This window comes from Saccostrea echinata, unplaced genomic scaffold, assembly GCF_033153115.1.
Source record: "Saccostrea echinata isolate AGI-Se365-2 ecotype Australia unplaced genomic scaffold, CSIRO_AGI_Sech_v1 ptg000023l, whole genome shotgun sequence".
Taxonomy (NCBI): domain Eukaryota; kingdom Metazoa; phylum Mollusca; class Bivalvia; order Ostreida; family Ostreidae; genus Saccostrea; species Saccostrea echinata.
In genome coordinates, this window is record NW_026889772.1 from 9,344,322 (window position 1) to 9,367,905 (window position 23,584).

General features: G+C 36.7%; 1 pseudogene; it reads right to left on the minus strand.

The window, feature by feature from the left end:
- Positions 1 to 856: 856 nt before the first annotated feature.
- Positions 857 to 8,653, minus strand: LOC133191661 (protein dispatched-like; annotated as a pseudogene).
- Positions 8,654 to 23,584: the final 14,931 nt, after the last annotated feature.

Consider the following 23,584-nt stretch of genomic DNA (forward strand, 5'->3'; position numbering starts at 1 on the left):
AAATTAATGATGAAGTCACATGACGATACAAAACGATTAAAAACAAACGTTAAATAAGAGGGGGGGGGGGCAGCGTTTGCCGATTTTTTAAACTCAAATCTGCTCTTGTACTGGAAGCTTACAAAAGTAACAAGATTGTAGTTTGTTTGGTAAATCATATTTACATGTATTTATTACATTTTAAAACTACAGTCCCTAATTATAACTTAATTCACGTCAGAAAACCCCTTTCACCTTTAATCGTTTAAAAGTGTCAACTAAATTCATTACAGTGAAGTAAATTTTAAAGTCAGATCATGTGATGTTTTTAAACTCTACGCCATAGTGTCACGGTAGCTCAGTCGGTCGGAAGGTCGTGTGTTCGAATCACGACTGCGACTGACCTAAGTCGACAAAAATAGGTAGCAACTGTTCCTTCGCCAAGCGCTCGGCACTTAGAAGTAAAAATTAGGGGTCTTTCGGATGAGACCTTAAAAACCGAGGCCCCGTGTCACGGTAGGCGTTGGCACGATAAAGAACCCTCACTGCTCAATGGCCCGAGTGCCGAGTAAAGGTCTAAATTTGAAGCCCTTCACCGGTATATGGTGACGTCTCTATATGAGTGAAACATTCTCAAACGGAACGTTAAACAACATACAATCAATTTACGCCCAAAATATTATCCTTGCTTGATTTAAAACCCAGTTTACCATAAATGAAACTATGATTTTTTTAATCTTTAAACCTTACATCTCCATATATAAGCCATAAAAGGAAATATACTTTGAATATTTTATTCAGAAACCAGTTATGAATCCATTCTTAAGTATCGTAAATTTATAGAGGGAAGCATCCCTAATCATACATTTCTTCCTTTTTATTCCACAGTAGCACTGTTTGACAAAACCTCCGAAACAACGCCGTCGCCTTCAGGACCAAGGGTCAACGTAAGAAAAGTTAAAGCAAACAGCGAGAATAGAAGAGACATGCTTGCAGTTACATGTATCATGACAAATTTTCCAAATTCATAGATAAACTGAATTTGAGTACCTTGCATAAAACAGAGGCCCCAAATGTGGTTAAGGCACTGGAAATGACGGAGAGTCCCATCTTTTCCAGCATGTCCCAGATTTCGTCCTATCGGGTTTCAAATGGCAACATATTGTAGGCTTCTGCCAAATGAACGACATAATCTACAGAAAGTCCAACGACCATGCACAAGTTAAGAGATTCGACCATCCTTGATTTTAAACTTTGAAGAGCTATCTATCCCACAACACACACCGTCACTAGGAGTATATCGATCTACGCTAGGAACCCAATGATGATGTTCATCGTAGTAAAGATAAGTAAAGGAAGGACCAAGGACAAACCAATGAATATCCCCCTGATTGCATAATTTGAAAGCACCCCCAGGACCCGTATCCAGTGCCATGTATATCTTGTGCACTGAAAACCATTCTTCAAAGATACTGGCATTTTATCTTTTCCGTCCGTAATCAGATGTTCCCAGGCTTAATAAATTGAGCTTCCCTCACTATATCCCAAGGTGTAAACATTATCGGATAAATTAACTTGAATTCCAAAATATATAAGTTTTGTGCCATAATAAATGTACATGTATGGTTCTGCTTGTGTGTTCCGAGCAATATTTGATTGTCCCATAATGTATTCCTCGACAATCAGATTTGATAAAATTTTCATTGGTTTCTCCTGTATACTTAAATTGTTTGTTATCCAGTATTCTAATCCTATCTCCAACCATCTATCGAAGTCTTGCGGAGGAGAATGTGAATTATTGTAAATATGACTGTTAGAAAATATAAATTTTGTCATTTTGGCCCGATCCAGTGGTACACTGACATTCAGGTCAGATTGGCTCCTTTCTCTAGCCTCTTAACATTTTCAGAAGAAAGCGTTTCATGGTTGTCAGGTGGCAACTGACTTCTGGTTTTCCAGTAATGACATTTGTTCTTATTCTCAGACGAGTTATCTTTGATTCGGTGGCATTTTTCAAACGTTGGCACAAATCATAGATAGCCGTCTGGGCTTCTGGTGACGAAGGGTCAAGCGTATCATCCCAAACCATTTCGCCACGACAAAAATCAGACTTTTTACGACATGTTCCTCTCCAACAGACCCCAGACCAAATACACGATGGTGTACTCATCCCCAAAATTTCTTTGGAATGTGTAGGTATGATGAACCGTTGCCGTTCCTTGATTTGGCGAGGGTCGGAAAATTTTAATTCGTTTGCTGTCAGGGTCGAGATTGGTAGCATTATACATGTATATGAAAAATAACGAAATCCCAAAAACAGCCCATAACCATGCGGACCCGTCTGACGTTCATAAAGGTAAAGAATCTGTGTCACAAAAACCGAATTATTATTTCCAAATCTTCAATTTTTTACTGATTTTTCTACGGTTATATAACTGTTTTTGTCCTTCTGTCGTTGAATCTTCTAAGTAATCAAACTGTGATCCTGTCTTTCAGTAACAAGCCTGGAATTGCATCCCCTTCTGTCTTCATATCCTAATGATATCGAGATAACGGATAATCCTAATTCGTTTTATTGAGGGAAATATGTCGTAATCTTGAATATTTACGCGCGATTGGGTATTGAAAGGTTGCGTCAAAGTTCATTATCCGACTATGTTGATTGATTGATTGTATGTTGTTTAACGTCCCTCTCGAGAATTTTTCACCCATATGGAGACGCCACCACTTGCCGGTGGAGAGCTGCAAATTTTTGTCCTATACTCGGCACTTACGGCCATTGAGCAGTGAGGGATCTTTTTCGTGCCAGCACCTACTGTGACACGGGACCTCGGTTTATACGGTCTCATCCGAAGGACCGGTCTCCACGTTCCACAGTGGGATTCGAACCCGCGACGTAAGGATCAACTCCTTACTGCACGACTCTAGAGCAGATGCTCTAACCACTGCACCACGCGGGTGACTTATCCGACTATGACAATATTTGTTTCCATCGCAATTGACATCAACAGTATACAAGAAATGTTTCGTATACTGCGATTGGGTATTGAAAGGTCGCGTCAAAGTTCATTATCCGACTATGCTTTATTCGCATTGGTCAATATTTTAATGAACTACGAAATATTCTCTTTTTATTCAACTACGGCCAGACTAGAAGAGGATCGTTCATTTTGGCCGTGGTTTGCGACGATGACAAATAGTTGACACCAAATAATATACCTGTAAAGAGACCGAATGATCTCATGGGCAAAAGTGGGGACGTTCCACTGACCAGAAAAGCTGCCTTTGTTTTCATTGATGTCACAAAAATGGTTTTGGTGGTTCTCTTGTAAAATACAGTTAGACGATGTGCTAGTGAAAGGTAGTTCCCTTTGCCAGTGAGGCACCAAGAATCATGGAACATAAAGAAGTCGTCTCCACTAATGCCAAGAATAATAAATATGGAAACTAGGTGAAAAAAATCCAAAATATTCGTAACTAAATGTTTGCTGTATGGTATCACTTTCAAATATCATTTTGCTTGTGAAGTACATATGCATTTTGTCCCCAGTGATATTATCACGAATGTGTATTAAATTAGCTTTCACCTCAAAGACTAAAAAATCACGAATCTGGTCTTCAGTCTTTTTATTTAACGGATAACCAATTGTTAAGAATAATTTAGTAATAGATGCGACACTTCCGGGCTAACAGGGGTCGTAGCCTTTGGGAAGGAAGAATTTGACATACTCCTTAGCATCATTAAGTTTTGTTGCACTGCATAGCACCTGTTTTGGATTTTAAAAATCTAAATTAGTAAATCGAGAATTGAAGTTTTTGTATGTACCATAAAAAAATCGGATAATTGTCCTCGGTTTACACAATGTTTATCCTCGTTTTTTTGGCAATAAGTGGAACCATAATCACTGAAAGTGTACATCAACTTACTGAATATGTCGACTTGTGTGATAACTTCTACAGTATCCTTGACCTACCTTCCTAGCCAGGAAGGAAAGTGATCGCCGAGCACAGGTCGGTCTATTCTCCTAGGGTAGGCGTCACGACTCCGCCACGCTGAATCCTGCCTTCTGGTGCTGTCGTTATACAGGACAAGGCCAAGGGGTATCTTCTAAAAGTCCACAGGGAAAACATTTCCCTTGGCTACAATAAGAGACACTGTCGTTGCTATGGCAAACACGTGAATTGTCAATGACAAGAAAAATGCTAATATCGGAAAGTTTGCAATAAATCTGCAGCAGAAGGATGCTTGCAAGGAATTCTTCGACTCTTGTGCATTTTTATTTTCTTCGTTTTTAATTCCTTCCAGTTCCTTTTCTATTCTTTGATTTCGTCATACCGTGGTAGAGCGCTCGCTCCGTGATCGGGAGGTCGTGGGTTGGAGCCCCGGCTGCCACTGACCTAAGTCGATAAAAAAAAAATAGATAGCAACTGTTCCTTCGCCAAGCACTAGGCGCTTTGAAGTAGAAGTTGCGGGTCCTTTGGATGAGACCTTTAAAACCGAGGCTGTGTAACGGTAGGCGCTGGCACTATAATGACCCCTCACTGCTTAATGACCCTGAGTGCCAAGTAAAGGTCTAGAGGATGATGTGCAATACGGCCCCCGGTAAATTGACAACAAATAAAATATCTAAATTTTACTCCAATCTTTGCATCCACTTAATCTCTGATATGTGTACCGTCATGGAATACTACTTTTACCGAAAATATCTTCCAAATTATGTTTCTATTTTGAGTAGGGGTACCATCTTTACATCCAATTCCCACTGCATTTTGCCCCCGCCCCACGTTTTGAAGCCATTTAAATATACGAGCGCAAGTGGGTACATTTTTCTCATTTGGTTGGTCGCTGTATTTTATTGAAATCTACTTATATATGGAAGGAGAAAATTGTACCTAACTGCGCTCAAATGTTGTGTTTAAAACATTGTAAAATCTGGCTGGTCTTCCCCATTACGAACAGATCGACGAAACATTTTTTTCTGACGTAAGAATACATTCATATGCTAATCGAGGCACCGGCGTGACTTTTTAACCGACCAATCAGCTCAATGAATTGCATTACGAGTGAGTACAACAAAAATTTTAAAGAAATTTAATGCTTGGGAAAAAGGCATATTTTTTTCTTGTTTTCCGATAAACATTTTTTTATTCATTTGAGTCACAGATTAGACACGAATCTGCAATTTCCCTGCTCATAATTACAAATAATTTTTTTTAAATACATTTTCGTAATTTTGTAAAGCGTCCCTAGGCAATTGGCTACACGTATTTCCGAGAATCAGTGAATACACGTTTCATTGTAAATTTCTCGACCCAAAACGGTAAACACTGAGGTTCCATACGTATTATCATGTAAAAAAAAAGATGACCACTAAAAGTTTGAAATGTAGTAGAGTTAATGTGTAAATTAACCAAAGCCACGTGTCTGTGATAAAATGTCAACATGTAGTAATTAAACCAGCATGTTTTGTCGTTCAGTCATCGGATTGGACAGTTGTTCTCGATAAGCGACTACATGTATGTTCGAAATAATAACAATAGCCATATAAGGTAGATTCCTCGGACATGCATACCCCTGTAATGTACTAAGACCCGTATATTCTCTTTTCATAAAAGATCCTATTGTCACAAACCAGGCCGAATTTTGCTCTCATGGGGTCTAAAAAATCATAGATAATGCAGTAATCCTCGTAATTAAAATGCGTTGGAACTATTGAAACTATTCAAAAGGCGTAGTATTTATTCACTTTCGTTTGAAAAACTATCAAAATCGTTGTAGAATAAATATAATTCGTCGTAGAAAAGGGGGCAACAGAGAGTAGTTTTGGCACAACATCCTTTGAAGCCCTTAACCGGTATATTGTGACGTCTTTATATGAGTGAAAAATTCTCAAATAGGACGTAAAACAACATACAGTCATTATCATACGTGTCATTTTTTGTGACAAGACCGTTCTTTGGATACCATTATGTTTCTCCCCTTTGGACCTTGACCTACTTTTTAAATACATACCTTCTGAAGGATGGTGCTAGGGTTTTGATTTTCTTGTGACAATACCTTTCTTTGGATATCAATATTTTTTACCCTCATGACCTTGACCTTGGAGTTTTACCTACTTTTGAAAAACTTTAACCTTGGCAATAACTTCCAATCGGTCGGTGTTAGAGATTTTATGTTTTACATGCGTATTTCTTTGGGTACCAACACTTTTTGACCTCATGACCTTGACCTACTTTTGAAAAAAAATAACCTTGGCATTGTAATAGGACCTTCATATTTCATACGTATGTTCCTTTGGATACCTTCTTTGGGTTCCAACATTATTCATTTGAGCATCTTGACCTTAGAGTTTGGTCTACTTTTGAAAAACTTTCACCTTGGCCATGAGCCTTCCATACAGGGGCATCAGTGTTTCATGAACACGTCTTGTCTTTTTATCTATACTTAGAATATAGTTGTATGGTGTTGGGGTTGTATGTCTTTTCTTTCAATTGATATACCACACCATGAAAAACAGACACAGCTCCCGTGATCTGTTTAATTGTCCCCTGGGAGTCTTTTTCCCCTCCAGGTCTTTTAATGCTGGAATCTTGTTTTTACCTTGCTTCTTTACCATCCATTTGAGTGATAAAGATTACAAGGGTCTTTTTCAAGATCTGGGCCGTTAGCTAGCCATATTAACCTATCTTCCTTTAGATTTACAGACATCTCCGCAGCAAACGGCCAAATTACAACCATGTCATCACTAAAATGATCTGTGACATACCCGGGCGGAGATCTTTAGTAGTATGTGGCGATTAATAAGAGAAAGAGAACACCGCAAGTCTATCAATAAAGTCTCAACAATTATTTATTGTAGAAACAGTAGTTACTATATGTAATAAAATTTACACAAAACCAGGTTGTCTTGTGTTATTACTTTGACCTGGTAAGTAATACTATACAAACAAGAAGTCTGTGAGCCAATGCTCATTAGTAATACCCCTGCTTTGATGTGAATGTACACAAGTTCAGTTATGGACAGACACAAGGATGAACAAGGAGTTTACCTCAGATTCGTACAAAAATGAATCCTACCATATTGCAGGCCTAAATAAAGAGTGTGCTAAAATTTCAAGCATCTGCAATTAGTAGTTGCTGAGAAAACTGCGACCAAATTTGTTCTGTATGGTACGGACAGACGCACAGATTAACAGGAAGATAACATCGGATGCGAACAAAAATGATTCCCACCATATGACATGCCTAAACAAAGAGTGTGCTAAAATGTCAAGCATCTGCAATCGGTAGTTGCTGAGAAAACTACGACCAAAATTTGTTATGTATGGTACGGACAGACGCACAGATAAACAGGAAGTTGACATTGGATTCGTACAAAAATTAATCCCATCATATGGCATGCCTCAACAAAGTGTATGCTAAAATTTCAAGCATCTGCGATGAGTAGTTGTTGAGAAAACTGTGACGAAAAATTTGTTACGGACAGACAGACAGACAGACAGACACACAAGGGTAAAACAGTATACCCCCCTTTCCTTCGGAGCGGAGATATAAAAAGGGATGGAGGGTTTGGCATACTGGCAATGACTGGTTCCCAAATAAAATATTGTATGAAATATATATAGATAGAGCTCTGGAAATACCATACAATTTTATTCCAACTTACTATGGTATCAAAGTTCCCAAACCTGATTGGTAACTCCCAACCAGAATCGTGTAGCTCCAATCATGAAGTGTAGGAAAACGCAAATAATTCATTTTAAGCATAAATCGAGTGCCAGTGCTTCCGAGGAATGAAATTTAGTATTAATTGAAATATATAGAGATAACGGACAGTATGCAAGCTCAAAAGTCCACTAAATAATACATTGTACAAATATTGGAGCAGAGCAAACACGAACCTCTAAAACATCAGGGTGGGATCAGGTACCCTGGAGGAGTAAGCATCCCCTGCCGACCGTCACTCCCGCCGTATGCTCCTTCTCATGATCGGAAAATAACAATCTTACATCTGTTGAATCACATGATGCGCTGTGGAATCAAAGATACCTTGTGGGAAGAAGCGCCCAATCGTTCTGTTTCAGCGTTGGTTTCAAGAAGTAGACGGCCAACAAAGTTATTCTCCATCGAACTTGGTGCTTCAAAGAAGAGTCGCGGATCCTTCGCCAAAAGATGTGAGATCTCGCTACGGTGAAGAACGTATGTTAGGATAGCCTTTTACTGAGCAGAAGAAGCTTCAACCACAGAAGGTACAAGAGCAAAAGATGTATCCAAGAGGTTAAGGAGACTCCAATCAATGAATCCTTCAAGGTTCAGAGGCTCAGCAACAGGATCAGACCGGGGACCGTAAGCAGGGTTAACATTAGGGTTAACATGCAATAGTAGATGAAGGTGAGATAACAGGAGCCGGAACAACTTCAGATAATGTCACAGTTGCAGATGCAAAAATAGTTAGGGAGGTAGGGCAGAAACAGACAGAGGATCAAATACCGATACAGCAGCAGGCTTTGGCCCCACAGAGAGCACAAGTATGGCCGCTGTCTGTGAGTCCTCAAGACCTGGCAAAGGACTGGCAATGTCGTAATCTGTCGGGCTAGGCAGAAACTGATTCCCTGTGATGACTTTCTTATTTGGAGCAGTAGACTTGTCAGATCCGTTCAGATCAGCCTCCATGGGGCTGCCTAGGGATGGAAATAGAGGGCGACCTCAACGGAGTCAAGGGAACAGTTGCAGAAGGCTGTGGTACTTAGCACGATGAGGCTAAAAGCCTGGGTAGCTGTGGTCACAAGAGATTGAGAGGATGCTGGTCTCAGATGTTTCTTAGGAGAGGTCTGGCCTTTTGGGGAGGGGGGGGGGGGGGGAGACAGGCGAGAAATACTGCTTGGTCAATAATCAGTGAAGATGACTACAGGGGAAGGTAGCTGACAAAAGGTGGCTCTCTCCCTGACGTTGTACCTAATAGGCATGCCAAGATGTCTTCTCTCAATGGGTTCTACCATCAGGTATTTCCTTTGTTGATGGCAATTCGAAGCGGCAATGATGGCATTTCAAGACATCACCATGACCTTCGTTGAAGTGTCTCTTCCGGACTTAAATTAAGCAGTACAAATCGGAAGCAGACACGGACATCTAAAAGCATCAGAGGTTCAGGCCAGGTGTCATGGAGAAGTAAGCATCCCCCGTCGACACTCACCGTGTGCTCCTTGTCGTGATCAGGCAAAGCGAAAATCCTTAGACAATTCAGTTAATAATGACCAAAAAATAAGTATGGAAAACGTCAGTCAGCATTCCACTTAATGATAGATTCTATTTACTGATCATGACAAGGTCAATGTATCGACCATAGAACTTGCGAAATGTTGACTTCAAACGAGACTATGGATATCCCTGTTTTATCAACTTGTTTGTCAAACCCTTGCCTCGTTTTAGAAATTGTTCGTACGCAGAGCATGCTCTTGCATATCGAATCAAGTGGAAGACATAAACTCCATATGCAGGTGATAAGAGTATGCTGCTACATAAATAAGAAAATTCAAGATATAAAAATTGAAAACACATTTATCATAAAGTTTTGTTCTGAGGTTACCATTTACGTCTTTTTTCTAGTGAAATATCTAAATATGAAACAGACGTGTCAAACTCTATGGTATCTTTTATTTCAAGTTCACTGGGATATATCGAGTCGACATATGAATGAAAGTTACTATTGTTAATTGATAATACGTCGTCGTTAATGTCGAGTTGAAGGCCATAGCAAGTGTTTTCTTCTTCTCATGTATAAGTTTTTGAATTAATTCTGCTTCTTATGAATACAAAAATAGGTCTGCTATTAAAGGGGCGCAATTGGTACCCATGGGAATTCCGACAGATTGTTGAAAGACTTGATCTTCAAGAACTACAAAGAAATAATTAGAAACTCAAACATCATTTTAAAATCAACTTTGGAATACTTGTGCGTACAATCAGAATGTTTTTAACAAAATAATTTATTTTGCAAATGACCAATGGCAAGGTAAGTAAATTTGGGAGAGCACACCTCCTATGCAGAATGCACTTGTATCTGCATCCAAAATGAACTCTTGTGTTATATCAGGATATCCTAGTACTGGTGCAGTAGTTAGGCAAGGCAATCCCTGAGTCTGAAATGAAACCTTATTATTTTCAAACCAAGAAAATGTAGAATATGTTTCGGTTAGTTGGGAAAGAAGCTTTGCTATGTCACTAAATAACTTTATGAAACGCCTGTAATAAGCACATGTTCCTAAGAAACTTCGTAACTCGCTTACTCGTTCTGGCCAGGATTTACATGCTTGTTTTTTATCAGGGTCTGTAAGCTATGCCTTTGGAACTAACAATGTGACCTAAAAAGGACACTTGTTTGAACAAACTATATTTCTTACGATATATATTGTCAAACTAACACATGTAATCTGTCTTAAACAGCAGATAACCACTCAAGGTGTTGTTCAAAATTTTCTGAAAAGACAGTAATAATCAGATGACCGTGTACATCTTGTAACTTGGGAAATCACCGAATTATCAGTTTTGCATACCGCGTAATTATGTTCCCCAAACGAAGTTTGGGAACATATTGTTTTTACTCTGTTTCTTATTAGGGTCTTCCGAGCTTCCTTCGGAAGACCCTACTGTTATTCTACTGTTTCTTATTATTATTTTATTTTTTTTTTCCCGCCGATTTTCAGCAGGCGATTTCTCGGAGACCTTTTGTCCGATTGCTATGAAACTTTCAGGGTAGATACAATGTATTATTGCCTAAAAACGGTTTTTTCAAATTTTTGATATATACCCCCGTTCATGAGTTATTGCCCTTTAATCGATATTTGGAGGGTCTCTTGTCCAGTAGAATTCTCAATAACGACACAAGATATTTGCATGAAAACTGGAGAACTTGTAACTAATACATTGCAGATGCGCAGAACATTAAAATTGTAGGCTAATTTTTTTAAGTTCGGAAGCTATGTGACGGCAAGTTTTAAGAATTATTTTTCTATGAAATTTTGCTGCTTTTTGTTTAATAACTTTTAAACTGATAAAAATTTGGTAAGACATATAGAATAAAAGTTGTGTGTAATTACGAGAGCTTTCAGATAACATCAAGAAAAAGGGGCTGGCCCCTATATTCAGGGGACAGCAGGTCATAAAAGTATTTTTTGGATACCTAAAAATATTAAAATATTATGAAAAAGTTTGAATGACATAATTTCTAACATATTAAATCTTGTCATGTGGTATAAAGAGAAACAAGCTCCGAGCTATATTTTATTCTATTTTATATAATAATTATTCGAGAATCGTACAGGAACAAGTTGTCTACAAACCAGCCACGCCTTTTAGGGCATCGTAACACATGCTTGTACCGTTTTAGATAGTTGTTGTGTTTTAAATAAATTGTTTTGATTCGATTTTTCTGTTTTCTGTTATTTAAATCGTTTATAAATGCAAGTTATTTACACAAGTAAAGGTAAATCAACATTTACAAATGCATCCGTATAGAAAGAGTCTTAAACGGGGCCTCTTGTTTGTAACCTGGATGTAAACAATCACGAGCGGCATTGTGGGAAGAAGACACTAAAGACACGGCATACGAAAAACGTGATTTGATCTGATGCTTTGTTGGCAAATATTTTAAAAAAAAGTGAAGTTTAGTATAGCATAATGCTTCATAATCAATAATTTTTAAAAATAAATCATGTATAACACTCAATCCGATTATTTTATTTTTTGAAAAATCATCGGGTCGAATATCAGGTCTTTAGTATATCAAGTCTTTAGTACGTCCCCGAAAATAGCCATGCAAGTCGGAATTACATATTTACAGACAGAAAATGAGAAGAAAATATGTGAAGTTGACAGTTGTACATTTTCTTAACTTACGAGCCGTATGTAGACATGCACGTTTAATCCACATCTACGAAGCACATAAAATCCTTGGTTGCGTACAGGGAGCATTAGTTTTAAAGGGATATATATATTCTTGCGCAAATTGTTTACGAGGAAATTCTGACGATCACATTAACAGCGATGAACAGTCTTGTGTCGGAGTTTTCTGTGATAAATGTAGCGAGTGATGAAAGAGTTCACGGTGACATTTTAATATATGATTGGCGTGGACCATGGAAATGAAGGTTAGAATTTTTCTTATTTAAAAATCTAACAGCTGCTTACAGCACTGATGTTTACATGTATATGCCAGCAAATGTATAAATGTTCGCACAAACACTGATGTATGTTATCTATTTTATGGTTCAGTCTCTGCTTATTATAGCCCTGACATGACATTGTCAAATCCCCATTGCTTTACCTTATATTTAAATGCATGAGAGCATGTAATTTCACCAAGACTTATTTTTTTTATTGAAACAAAAAAAATGCAAAAATTCAACAATACACTATCTAACATACTACATGTATAAACATGATAATTATTGTTATATATTCTTCAACAAGTATGAATAGCTGTTATAACTAGGGCCTTAATTAATATTATAATTTGTTATACCTTTAAAAATTTGTTCTTATATAAATCTATACCAGTGTACACTCAAAATGTCTAACATTTCCAAGGTTTCATGAGCAATCATAAAAAAATCTATGTTGAACCGCAAAGTGAGATATTGAACCTGTCGATGAGATCATTGGACTGCTTACATATTACAGTATGCGCGGGATTAGTTAAATCTCATTTGCATTCGTTGGTGTTCGAAAGTTACGGAATTGACAGAGTTTTACCTCAGTGCTGGTAAAGGAAATTTACATCACGGAAGCCACTACAAAATACATGTATGTCAAACAAAAAAAGAAAGTAAAAGATATAACAAAACATTTATTGACCATGTTCTCGGGGTAAAATGCAATTTGCTGACCCCTTGAACCAAACTGTTTCCCTTCGGCTTAATGGCCTCAGGCAAACAGTTTGGTTCTTGGGTCCGACAAAACACATGTTGCCCTCAAACCCAGTTAGTAAATGTGTATTATTATTGGAAAATCTCAAAAATGTCACTCAGTTAAATTGCAAAAGAAATTTGGAAATATATTTATACATAAAAGTTTGAATTATTTCTGTGATAAGACTGAAGGATTGATTTGTGTTTTGTTTATTGCCCCTTCAAATTTTTTTAAGTCATATTATTATGCCACCACTTGCAGGTGGAGGCCTGCAAATATAGACCTGTACTTGACACTTATGGCCTTTGGGAAGTGAGGGATCTTTTTCGTGCCAGCACCTTCTGTGACACAGAACCTCGGTTCATACGGTTTCATCCGAGGAACCTATCTCCACATCCAGCTGTGGGATTTGAACCTGCGATGTAAGGATCAGCTTCTTACTGATACTTTGATTGATTGTATGTTGTTTTACATCTTACTTGAGAATTTTTCTCTCGCATAGAGACATTACCACATACTGGTGAAGGGCTTCAAACATAGACCTAAATACTAGGCACTCAGGCCATTGAGCAGTGAGGGTTCTTTATTGTCACAACATCTACTGTGAGGTTTTTAAGGTCTCATCTGAAAAACCTTTGACTTTCATTCTAATGCTGGGCGCTTGGTGAAGGAACCTTCACTACCTGAATGTTTATGTCTTAGGTTAATGACAAAGCAAATGAGAATCAAGCCCAGGCCTCCTGATTACAAAATGAATGCCCTACAACTAGGCTACCATTACAGATAATGAACTAGATTAATTACCATGTAAAACATTGTTTAGTTAAAAATTAGTTCTTGAAATTAGAAAATAGAATTTTTTATGATTGGGGTATGTAAACTTAGAGTGGTATTTGGGTTATACAGTAAAACACGCTTACTGCGAACAGACTTAAATAAGGAATTGAAGCATATAGTGAAGTGATTTTCATTCCCTGTGGTTTTTAAACATACTGAAAACTAAACTGAAAAATGAATACATTTATAATGAATCAAAACTATTTGTCCCTGGCACTTATAAGCATGTTTTACTGTAATGACAAAATAATGGGGATTTGTTTTCACAGTGGCTGTATATTGTGAATAATTTAATAAGTCGATAGCAACTTTTCAGTTTTAAACTAATCTCGTTCAAGCAGATGCTTGTCTGTCTCCGTAAACTCCAACGAGCAGGAGTTTATGGAGACAGTCGAGCATCTGCTTGAATGAGAATAGTTTTACACATGCTATCTACATGATCTAAGTGGTAATTTTTAAAAAAAAAATATGTGTACTGGCTTATTATTTAAAAAGTACATATTATGCAAAAAATACCGACTAACCGGTTATGAAAATCATAACCCGTCATCCCATACTAAACCGGTTACTATATTTCTGACTGATTAGATGGTTACCCAGTTGACCATTGCCATCCCTAATAAATTTTTTACATGTGTAAGTTATGTGCATTTCCTTTGTGAAATCATGAAAAAAAACTCCTAATTAATCCCTATTTATATTATATTTTGTAATAGACTGCATGTAAACATCTATTTAATAGAGTACTTTTTACAAATAATACACGGAAAATGTGACAGTATCTTTGAACTCTGTTTGATGGTTTCATTAGGGGTGTCAATGAATATTCGAGTACTCGACTATCATTCAATCATACTGACTATCGACTAAAATTTGTTAAGTCGGTTGTTCGTTTAAAATTTGCTACTCTTAAATTCAATGTAAAAAAAAATTGGATCTGCTCAGTTCATTTATTAACGTATCAGTGTTCAAACTCAGGGAAAGGCTTAACCAGTCTTTGTTAATTGTTCAAAGGAATTTTGTTGTTCGACAAACATGCATTGGCATACTTTAAAAGATGTCGGATCCAAATTGTAAAGTTTCAACCTGCAATTTCGTAAGATCTCAGATCTCATATAATGCAACTACGTACCAATTAATGAAGAATAATAAAACTTTATAAATACATGTAAATTGGGGAATGGTTATGAGCATAATTCAAAGGTGTTTCTTTCTGATATTAATATCAATCATTTTTAAATTGTATTGATTGAATGCAAAAAATCTCATAATTAAAATTTTGTTTTTATAAGAGTTACACTTAATTGTTTAACAATCACGGGTCACTGACAAGACACATTCAAATGGCTTCAGGTAAGAAATCAATAACGGGTACATGTACTAGCAGCAGGAAAAGAAAGGATAAATACGAGCATTTGATGTTCTGTATATAGATAAAATGTGCAGTCAGTGATTTTTTTAGAGCCGACTTGGGGCCGAAATTCGGCCCCAGTCCCAATTGAAAATATGCCTGTATTTTCCCAAAATGTAATGGAAGTTTTCCCAAAGAAAAACTTAAAAAATATGTGATCAAATTTAGTTTGTTTATTGCATGTTTTTCAAGCAGGTTTTGTTGTTCAGGTGGCAGGGGATAGTTTTGTACTAAAGACCCGGTCAAATTTCTTAAAGAATTGAGATATCCCCTGTTTGATGTGATATTTATGTAGAAAAATGATTAGAATAATTATGGGACACATTTGCAGTATAGCAGAGTGCTTGCTGATATAAATGATGTGCAACATGTAGGTGTCACTATGACGCTTATATACAGAGTTGTAAATGCGAACCTAAGACACATGGTCAGTTGCAGAGGAAATTCACTGAAAAGCAGTAGGCCTTAGAAGAAGGTGTGTATCTCAGAGGGAAGGTGAATGGCCCCACATCAATTGGTGAATTTTCATTAGGGCATACATTGATTTACAGACTACTGGGTGTTTTATCCTGCTCGCTCGGGCCTGGGGATGGGTTGTATTGGTGCGACTGAGGCCCAAATCTTGGAAAAACAAGCCAAAATTTGGGGAGACCCCAGGTGTATTTTTGGTACATGTGCACTCTACTAGGCAAATTACATGTAATTTGTTGACATAATTTGTGAGCCATGGGCATATGAAGTGTAATTAATTAGCCCCTGGAAAACTGTCCCCATGTACATGTTTTTATGGATCGCATGTATATGTGTACCCCCTCGGCACATGTTTGGCATTTAAAAAAACTATCCTCTGCCACCTTCAAGAAAACACCAATTTTCAGAAATATGTAATTTAGTCTAATTCTTCTCTAAATAAGTTTATTGATGTATGCCATTTTCAAAACTCACCATATTTCTTTTATTTGACTCTTATTCATTTAGGTAGAGAGACCTAAACACAAGGGGGGTACACATTTTCAAAGAGTTTGAAGCATCAGCTTAACAATTCTTAACAGAGTAAGGCAATTTTTGTCTGAGAAAAATTTATTTGTTTCATAATAATAGTTTGGGCACTGTCACATATATTTTATCAAATTTTGATGCAATATCACTTAGTATTAATTAAAATTAAAGGGGCTCAGTTATTGCGATATCACTGAAATTACAAATTATAAACTTACTCTTTTTAGCTCACCCGAGCCAAAGGCTCAAGTGAGCTTTTCTGATCAAAATTTGTCCGTTGTCTGTTGTCGTTGTTGTCGTTGTTGTTGTAAACTTTTCACATTTTCATCTTCTTCTCAAGAACCACTGGGCCAATTTCAACCAAACTTGCCACAAAGTATCCTTGGGTAAAGGGGATTCAAGTTTGTTCAAATGAAGGGCCACGCCTTCTTCCAAGGGGAGATAATTAAGAATTCGTGAAAAATTAATGGCATCATTAAAAAATCTTCTTCTCAAGAACCACTGTGCTTGAAAATATGAAACTTATGTGGAAGCATCCTCAGGTAGTGTAGATTCAAGTTTGTTCAAATCATGACCCCCGGGGGTCGGGTGGGGCCACAATGGGCGATCAAAGTTTTACATAGGAATATATAGGAATAATCTTTAAAAATCTTCTTCTCAACAACAGCAAAGCCATGATTGGTCATATTTATATGGTAGCATCCTCAGATAGTGTAGATTCAAGTTTGTTCAAATCATGACCCCCGGGGGTCGGGTGGGGCCACAATGGGCGATCAAAGTTTTACATAGGAATATATAGGAAAAATCTTTAAAAATCTTCTTCTCAAAAACAACAAAGCCATGATTGGTCATATTTACATGGAAGCATCCTCAGGTAGTGTAGATTCAAGTTTGTTCAAATCATGACCCCCGGGGGTCGGGTGGGGCCACAATGGGCGATCAAAGTTTTACATAGGAATATATAGGAAAAATCTTTAAAAATCTTCTTCTCAAAAACAACAAAGCCATGATTGGTCATATTTACATGGAAGCATCCTCAGGTAGTGTAGATTCAAGTTTGTTCAAATCATGACCCCCGGGGGTCGGGTGGGGCCACAATGGGCGATCAAAGTTTTACATAGGAATATATAGGAAAAATCTTTAAAAATCTTCTTCTCAAAAACAACAAAGCCATGATTGGTCATATTTACATGGAAGCATCCTCAGGTAGTGTAGATTCAAGTTTGTTCAAATCATGACCCCCGGGGGTCGGGTGGGGCCACAATGGGCGATCAAAGTTTTACATAGGAATATATAGGAAAAATCTTTAAAAATCTTCTTCTCAAAAACAACAAAGCCATGATTGGTCATATTTACATTGAAGCATCCTCAGGTAGTGTAGATTCAAGTTTGTTCAAATAATGACCCCGGGGGTCGGGTGGGGCCACAATGGGCGATCAAAGTTTTACATAGGAATATAAAGGAAAAATCTTTAAGAAATCTTCTTCTCAAGAACAGCAAAGCCATGATTGGTCATATTTATATGGTAGCATCCTCAGATAGTGTAGATTCAAGTTTGTTCAAATCATGACCCCCGGGGGTCGGGTGGGGCCACAATGGGCGATCAATGTTTTACATGGGAATATATAGGAAAAATCTTTAAAAATCTTCTTCTCAAGAACAGCAAAGCCATGATTGGTCATATTTACATGGAAGCATCCTCAGGTAGTGTAGATTCAAATTTGTTCAAATCATGACCCCCGGGGGTCGGGTGGGGCCACAATGGGCGATCAAATTTTTACATAGGAATACATAGGTTAAATCTTTAAAAATCTTCTACTCAAGAACAGCAATGCCATGATTGGTCATATTTACATGGAAGCATCCTCAGATAATGTAGATTCAAATTTGTTCAATTCATGACCCCCCCTCCCCCCCCCCCCCCCCCCCCCCCCCCGAACCACTTTTTTATTTAAACTTTTCAACCTTTCAAGACTGAACTGATTTCTGCTTTTTCCTAGCCATAGTGCTCAGGTGTGCGATGTGGCCCCTGGGCCTCTTGTTTATATGTATTTTCACTAAATATCATTATTTTGAGAAAAGAATGAGTCAGTATGCAAAAATATCAGTTCACAGAACCACATTTATTCAAAGAATTGCTGTGCTTTAATTTTTTTTCAAATTAGACCCATCTTACTATTGATAATTACATAAAAAAAATACCCCCCTCCCCTTCATTTCCCCCCTCATTTGTCTTCTATAATGTGATAGAACTTAAACTTTTCATTATTTTCATTTAGATTATATATTTTTCTTTAAATTATAACAAAACAGATGGTCTTTTTGCATATTTAATGAACAAAATATCAGAAATATGTACATTTTCATGTAATTATTGGATTCTACTAAACACCTGAAATTTACTCACAAATGCCAAGTAAGGACAGGATGATCACTTTAATTATTCAGGGGAATCAAATGCATGTATTTGATCACTCAGATACATTGAAATTGAATGGAAATATACTCAGAAAAAGGACAGTCAGTAAAATCAGATTTCCACAGTATATTTTCTATAGAATCAGGTAATGGTTGGAGGGGTAGGGTAGATAACTGCAATTTTCAGGACACTTCTTCTTGAACCTTTGATGCAAGAGGGGTTTTTGTATATTACAATAAATATCCTGAAAAATAGGTTAGGTTTTCTTTTTGCAAACAAGCTGTAGATGTATAAATTCAAGCAATTAAAGGACTTATCGCATGATTTTTCAAAAATCTTAATTTTATGAAAAATATTATCTACAACCTTGTTTATTAAAATTCTGAATACAATAAACGTTGTTGAAAGCATATTTTAAGAGATATTGAGAGTTGAAATTCAAATACGGCAATATGCATATTTCAGTCGGATTTCGGCGAAATACTGCTCTGACGTCATAGGCGACAATTCAGTGATAGAGAGATGAAAAGTTGCACACTATTTACGAAGTTATCAACGACAAATGCAGATTAATTATGAAAAATGCTGAAAAAGTTAATTCCTACCGTGATTTTCAATTACTATAGAAACATTAACTAGTCATAAGGTATAAGAATTTTGAGATATTTTAGTTTTTTATTCCAAACATTTAGAATCTGTAGGTCTGATTACGGCAATGTTTCATGATCGGAAAATTATTTTTCAAGACCGCCAACCTTTACAAAACATATGAAAGCATACTTGCAAAAATTAATATCATGTTAAAAACGAAGAATAACAAAGTTATGTAATATTAAATTTGTGAATCAAATAAGTTAATACATGTGATAAAATGACAAATCAAATTGTATTGTGATGGCGAGTTTCTTCGTCTTCGCCGCGTCTCCCTCGCTATCGTCGCTGCTATTTTTACAATGTTAACGGATTTTTCAGGTTATTTCTTGCTGACAATTCTAAAATATAAGGTTGGATATGAAATTTCATATCGATAAAATCAGTGATTTGGTCGTCCATAACGCAGAAAATTCAGGTTGTATCGTGTATATTTTAGTAAGATTTACGTGAAGAGCTGATCAGCCATTGTCGCCTTTGACGTCACAGGGTCACGTGATCGCTATCTAATTAACTTAGATTTTTAATTCAGGGGTTTCCATTTGGGTCAATAATTGGTTAATTACTGCGGTTTATCAGCAGTAAAAACACAAAATTTAAAAACTGTGGTCATAAGGAACGTTTTACGCTTTTAATTTCAAATAATTTAGAAACATGCGATAAGTCCTTTAAGAGGTAAAATGGGATTTCTCAAAACATCAAAAATAGGAGAGTATGTGTTTCATGTGAGTACATTTCATGAAGGCATGCAATTCTTATTGAATTTTTTATATGTAGCTGCATTTGAAATTGATCAAAGTTACCATTGAACACTGTTTTGATAAGAAATAGATTCTTTTGGATTGTAGGAGTTGGTCATTTTTGATTTAACACAAAGAATATGGGGTTAAGGTGGTTGACCGACAATTGGTGGGGTCAGTTATTTGCCTCTAACTTTTTTATTTTTCATTGAAATAAGACATATTTAGTATATTTTTACTCAGAATTGATTGCACTTTCTAAATATGGAAAGTTATTTTAATTAAAAAACAAACTTTGAAAGTTAAAGGTGGCAGGGGATAGTTTTGTACTAAAAGACCCGTTCAAATTTCTTAAAAAATTGAGATATCCCCTGTTTGATGTGATATTTTATGTAGAAAAATGATTAGAATAATTATGGGACACATTTGCAGTGTAGCAAAGTGCTTGCTGAAAAAAATGATGTGCAACTTTTAGGTGTCACTATGATGCTTATCATATACAGAGTTGTAAATGCGAACCTAAGACACGTGGTCAGTTGCAAAGGAAATTCAGCTGAAAAGCAGTAGGCCTTAGAAGAAGGTGTGTATCTCAGAGGGAAGATGAATGGCCCCATATCAATTGTTGAATTTTCATTAGGGCATGCATTGATTTACAGACTACTGGGTGTTTTATCCTGCTTGCTCGGGCCTGGGGATGGGTTGTATTGGTGCGACTGAGGCCCAAATCTTGGAAAAACAAGCCAAAATTTGGGGAGACCCCAGACCCCTCGGCACATGTTTGGCATTAATAAAAAACTATCCTCTGCCACCTCAGCCAAGTTGGATTTCTTCATAATTAGATAATTCATACCACAATTGTTCTTGATGCAAGTAATTAGATAATCCATACCAAGAATAGTCTTGATTAGTTATAACAATAGTTTGTTAAAGTAATACAAAGACAAAAACAAAGCTTTTTGACAATGCTTTTTAAGTGATTGGGCTTTCTGGGAGATTCCTAATTTAGCCTAATTGATGCTGAAATTCCCAATTCTGAGGGCCCCAGCCCAGAGTCCCAAAGTACTAAAAAAAAAAACCACAGGCAGTAAATATTATATTTGAAATCAAATACATTTGATACATATATTTATTACTACGGAAATGTTAATGATTCAATAATTTGTTGTATAATGGTTATAACGTAGTTTAAATATTGTACAGGCTAGCAGTCTCTTAAAGACAAAAAGGAAAATGACATGAAAAATTAATTTAAATTTCAACGAGTACTCGACTTTCATTTGACTAAAGCCTCTGACTGTGCCACTTAGCTGTCCGAGTAAAATTAACATTGCTATTTATCATTTATAAGTTGTACAGTTTTTTTTTTAATTTTAAATGAGAAATTTCAATTTCTTTTGGATAGGTGTGACTGCCATCTGATAACTGAAATTTGATACCAAGCATGACCATATTTGCCAGAAGAGCATCTGTTTGGAGATGAGAAAGAATAAGCAGCATAGTGAAATTTAAACAGTCACACAAGGATAAAAGTCCTTCCATCTAGGATTATGGACACATCAGGCCTTAATACATTAAGAACTTGTAATATATGTATTTTTACAAAAAAATTTAGAGAGAACTGCTATTTTGGCATATACAACAACAAATGTTAACATGTGCATATTTCAAATGACTTCAGTGCTAAGGGCATGTACATGAACAAGGATTGTTAGAAAAGTTTGTGGACACATTGATTTAAGGAAAATTTACTGTGCACTTTGAAAAATGACCTGTCTGAAGAAATAATTTTTTAATAGCTCGGTGCTCTCCAAGACTTTCAATGACATTGCAATTCTCAACTTTGTGTTTTCGCATTGATCATCTATAATTAGCGATGAAACAGTCATAACCCCTCTAATTTAATTCAAAATTTTGCAACATGCCTTCTTTGAATATTGTAGCAACATGTAAAATATCATTAATTTTTTTGCACTACAACAGTGCAATTTTTTATTTCAAGAAATTGGTCTGATTTCAATATAGCTTTGATTACAAATAGACAACTCTAAGATACATAATTCTTTTTATCTTTTTAGCTCTTGTGAGCCAAAGGCTCAAAGAGCTAATGCTATGGCCATTTGTGCGGTGTATGTAAACTTTTTAGCTCACCTGAGCTGAAAGCTTAAGTGAGCTTTCCTGATCACCAGTTGTCCGTCGTCTGTCCGTTTGTCTGTCCGTCCGTCTGTAAACTTTTCATATTTTTATCTTCTTCTCAAGAACCACTGAGCCAAATTTAACCAAAGTTGGTACACAGCATCCTTGGGTGAAGGGGAGTTTGTTAAAATGAAGGACCAACCCCCTTTACAAGGGGAGATAATCAAGAGAAGACAAAAATAGGATGGGGTCATTAAAAAATCTTCTCAAGAACCACAGGGCCAGAAAAGCTGAAAGTTATGTGGAAGCATCCTGGGGTAATGTAGATTCTAAATTCTTCAAATCATGGCCCCCAGGGGTAGGGCGGGGCCACAATAGGGAATCAAAGTTTTACATTGAAATATATAGGCAAAATCTTTAAAAATCTTCTTCTCAAGAAACACTGGGCCAGAAAAGCTGAAACTTATGTTGAAGCATCCTGGGGTAGTGTAGATTCTAAATTCTTCAAATCATGGCCCCCAGGGGTAGGGCAGGGCAACAATAGGGAATCAAAGTTTAAAATATATAGGCAAAATCTTCAAAAATCTTCTTCTCAAGAACCACTGGACCAGAAAAACTGAAACATATGTGGAATCATCCTGGGGTAGTGTAGATTCTAATTTTTCAAATCATGGCCCCCGGGGGTAGGGTGGGGCCGCAATAAGTATTACAAGGGAGGGAGGGTCTGGTGAAGAACAGCAGGGCCAAAGTAACTCAGGTGAGTGTTGTGGCCCATGGGCCTCTTGTTAGGATATGGGCCATAACTCAAGAACCCCTTGGCCAATTAGTGTCAAATTTGTCACAGTGTATCCATGGCCCAAGGGCTCTCGTTTATAGTAATCTTAGGGTTGTGACCCTTAAACAAGGGGAGATAATTAGGTAAATAAAACCAAAAGTACTGGTTGCTAAAAAATCGTCTTCTCAAGAACCACTGGGCAGATTATCACCAAACTTTCACAAAAGGATGAGGATATATTGTAGATTAAAATTTGCACAGGGAACCGCTCACTTCAAAGTTGACCAAAAATTACATTTATTAAAATGTTGATATTTTGCTTACTATAAGGATTAGGATCATCAAATCTTGTCAATTGATGCATCTAAGGACCTAGTATCATGTTGACTCAAAAGTAGTTCATGGTTACCTACTTTTGAAATTTTGCAGCCATTCTTTTTCAAAATGATTTAGAGGCATATTTTAAACAGTTTCAGGCCTATTATCATCAAACTTTTTCAGTTGACAAATTACAGAATGAGACCACTTTTCTTTAAATTTGCTTGTTGTGTCTTAGGCTCATAATTCACATTATATCTACTGCAATCAACTTCAATGGATTCAAATATTTTTAATGAATTCTTATTAAAAAAATTTGCTTGAATATATGTGTAATATACATGTACATGTAAAAGATTATTTTAACATGTTACAAAATTGTAAATATATGTGTCTTTTTCCCCCCTTGTAAAAC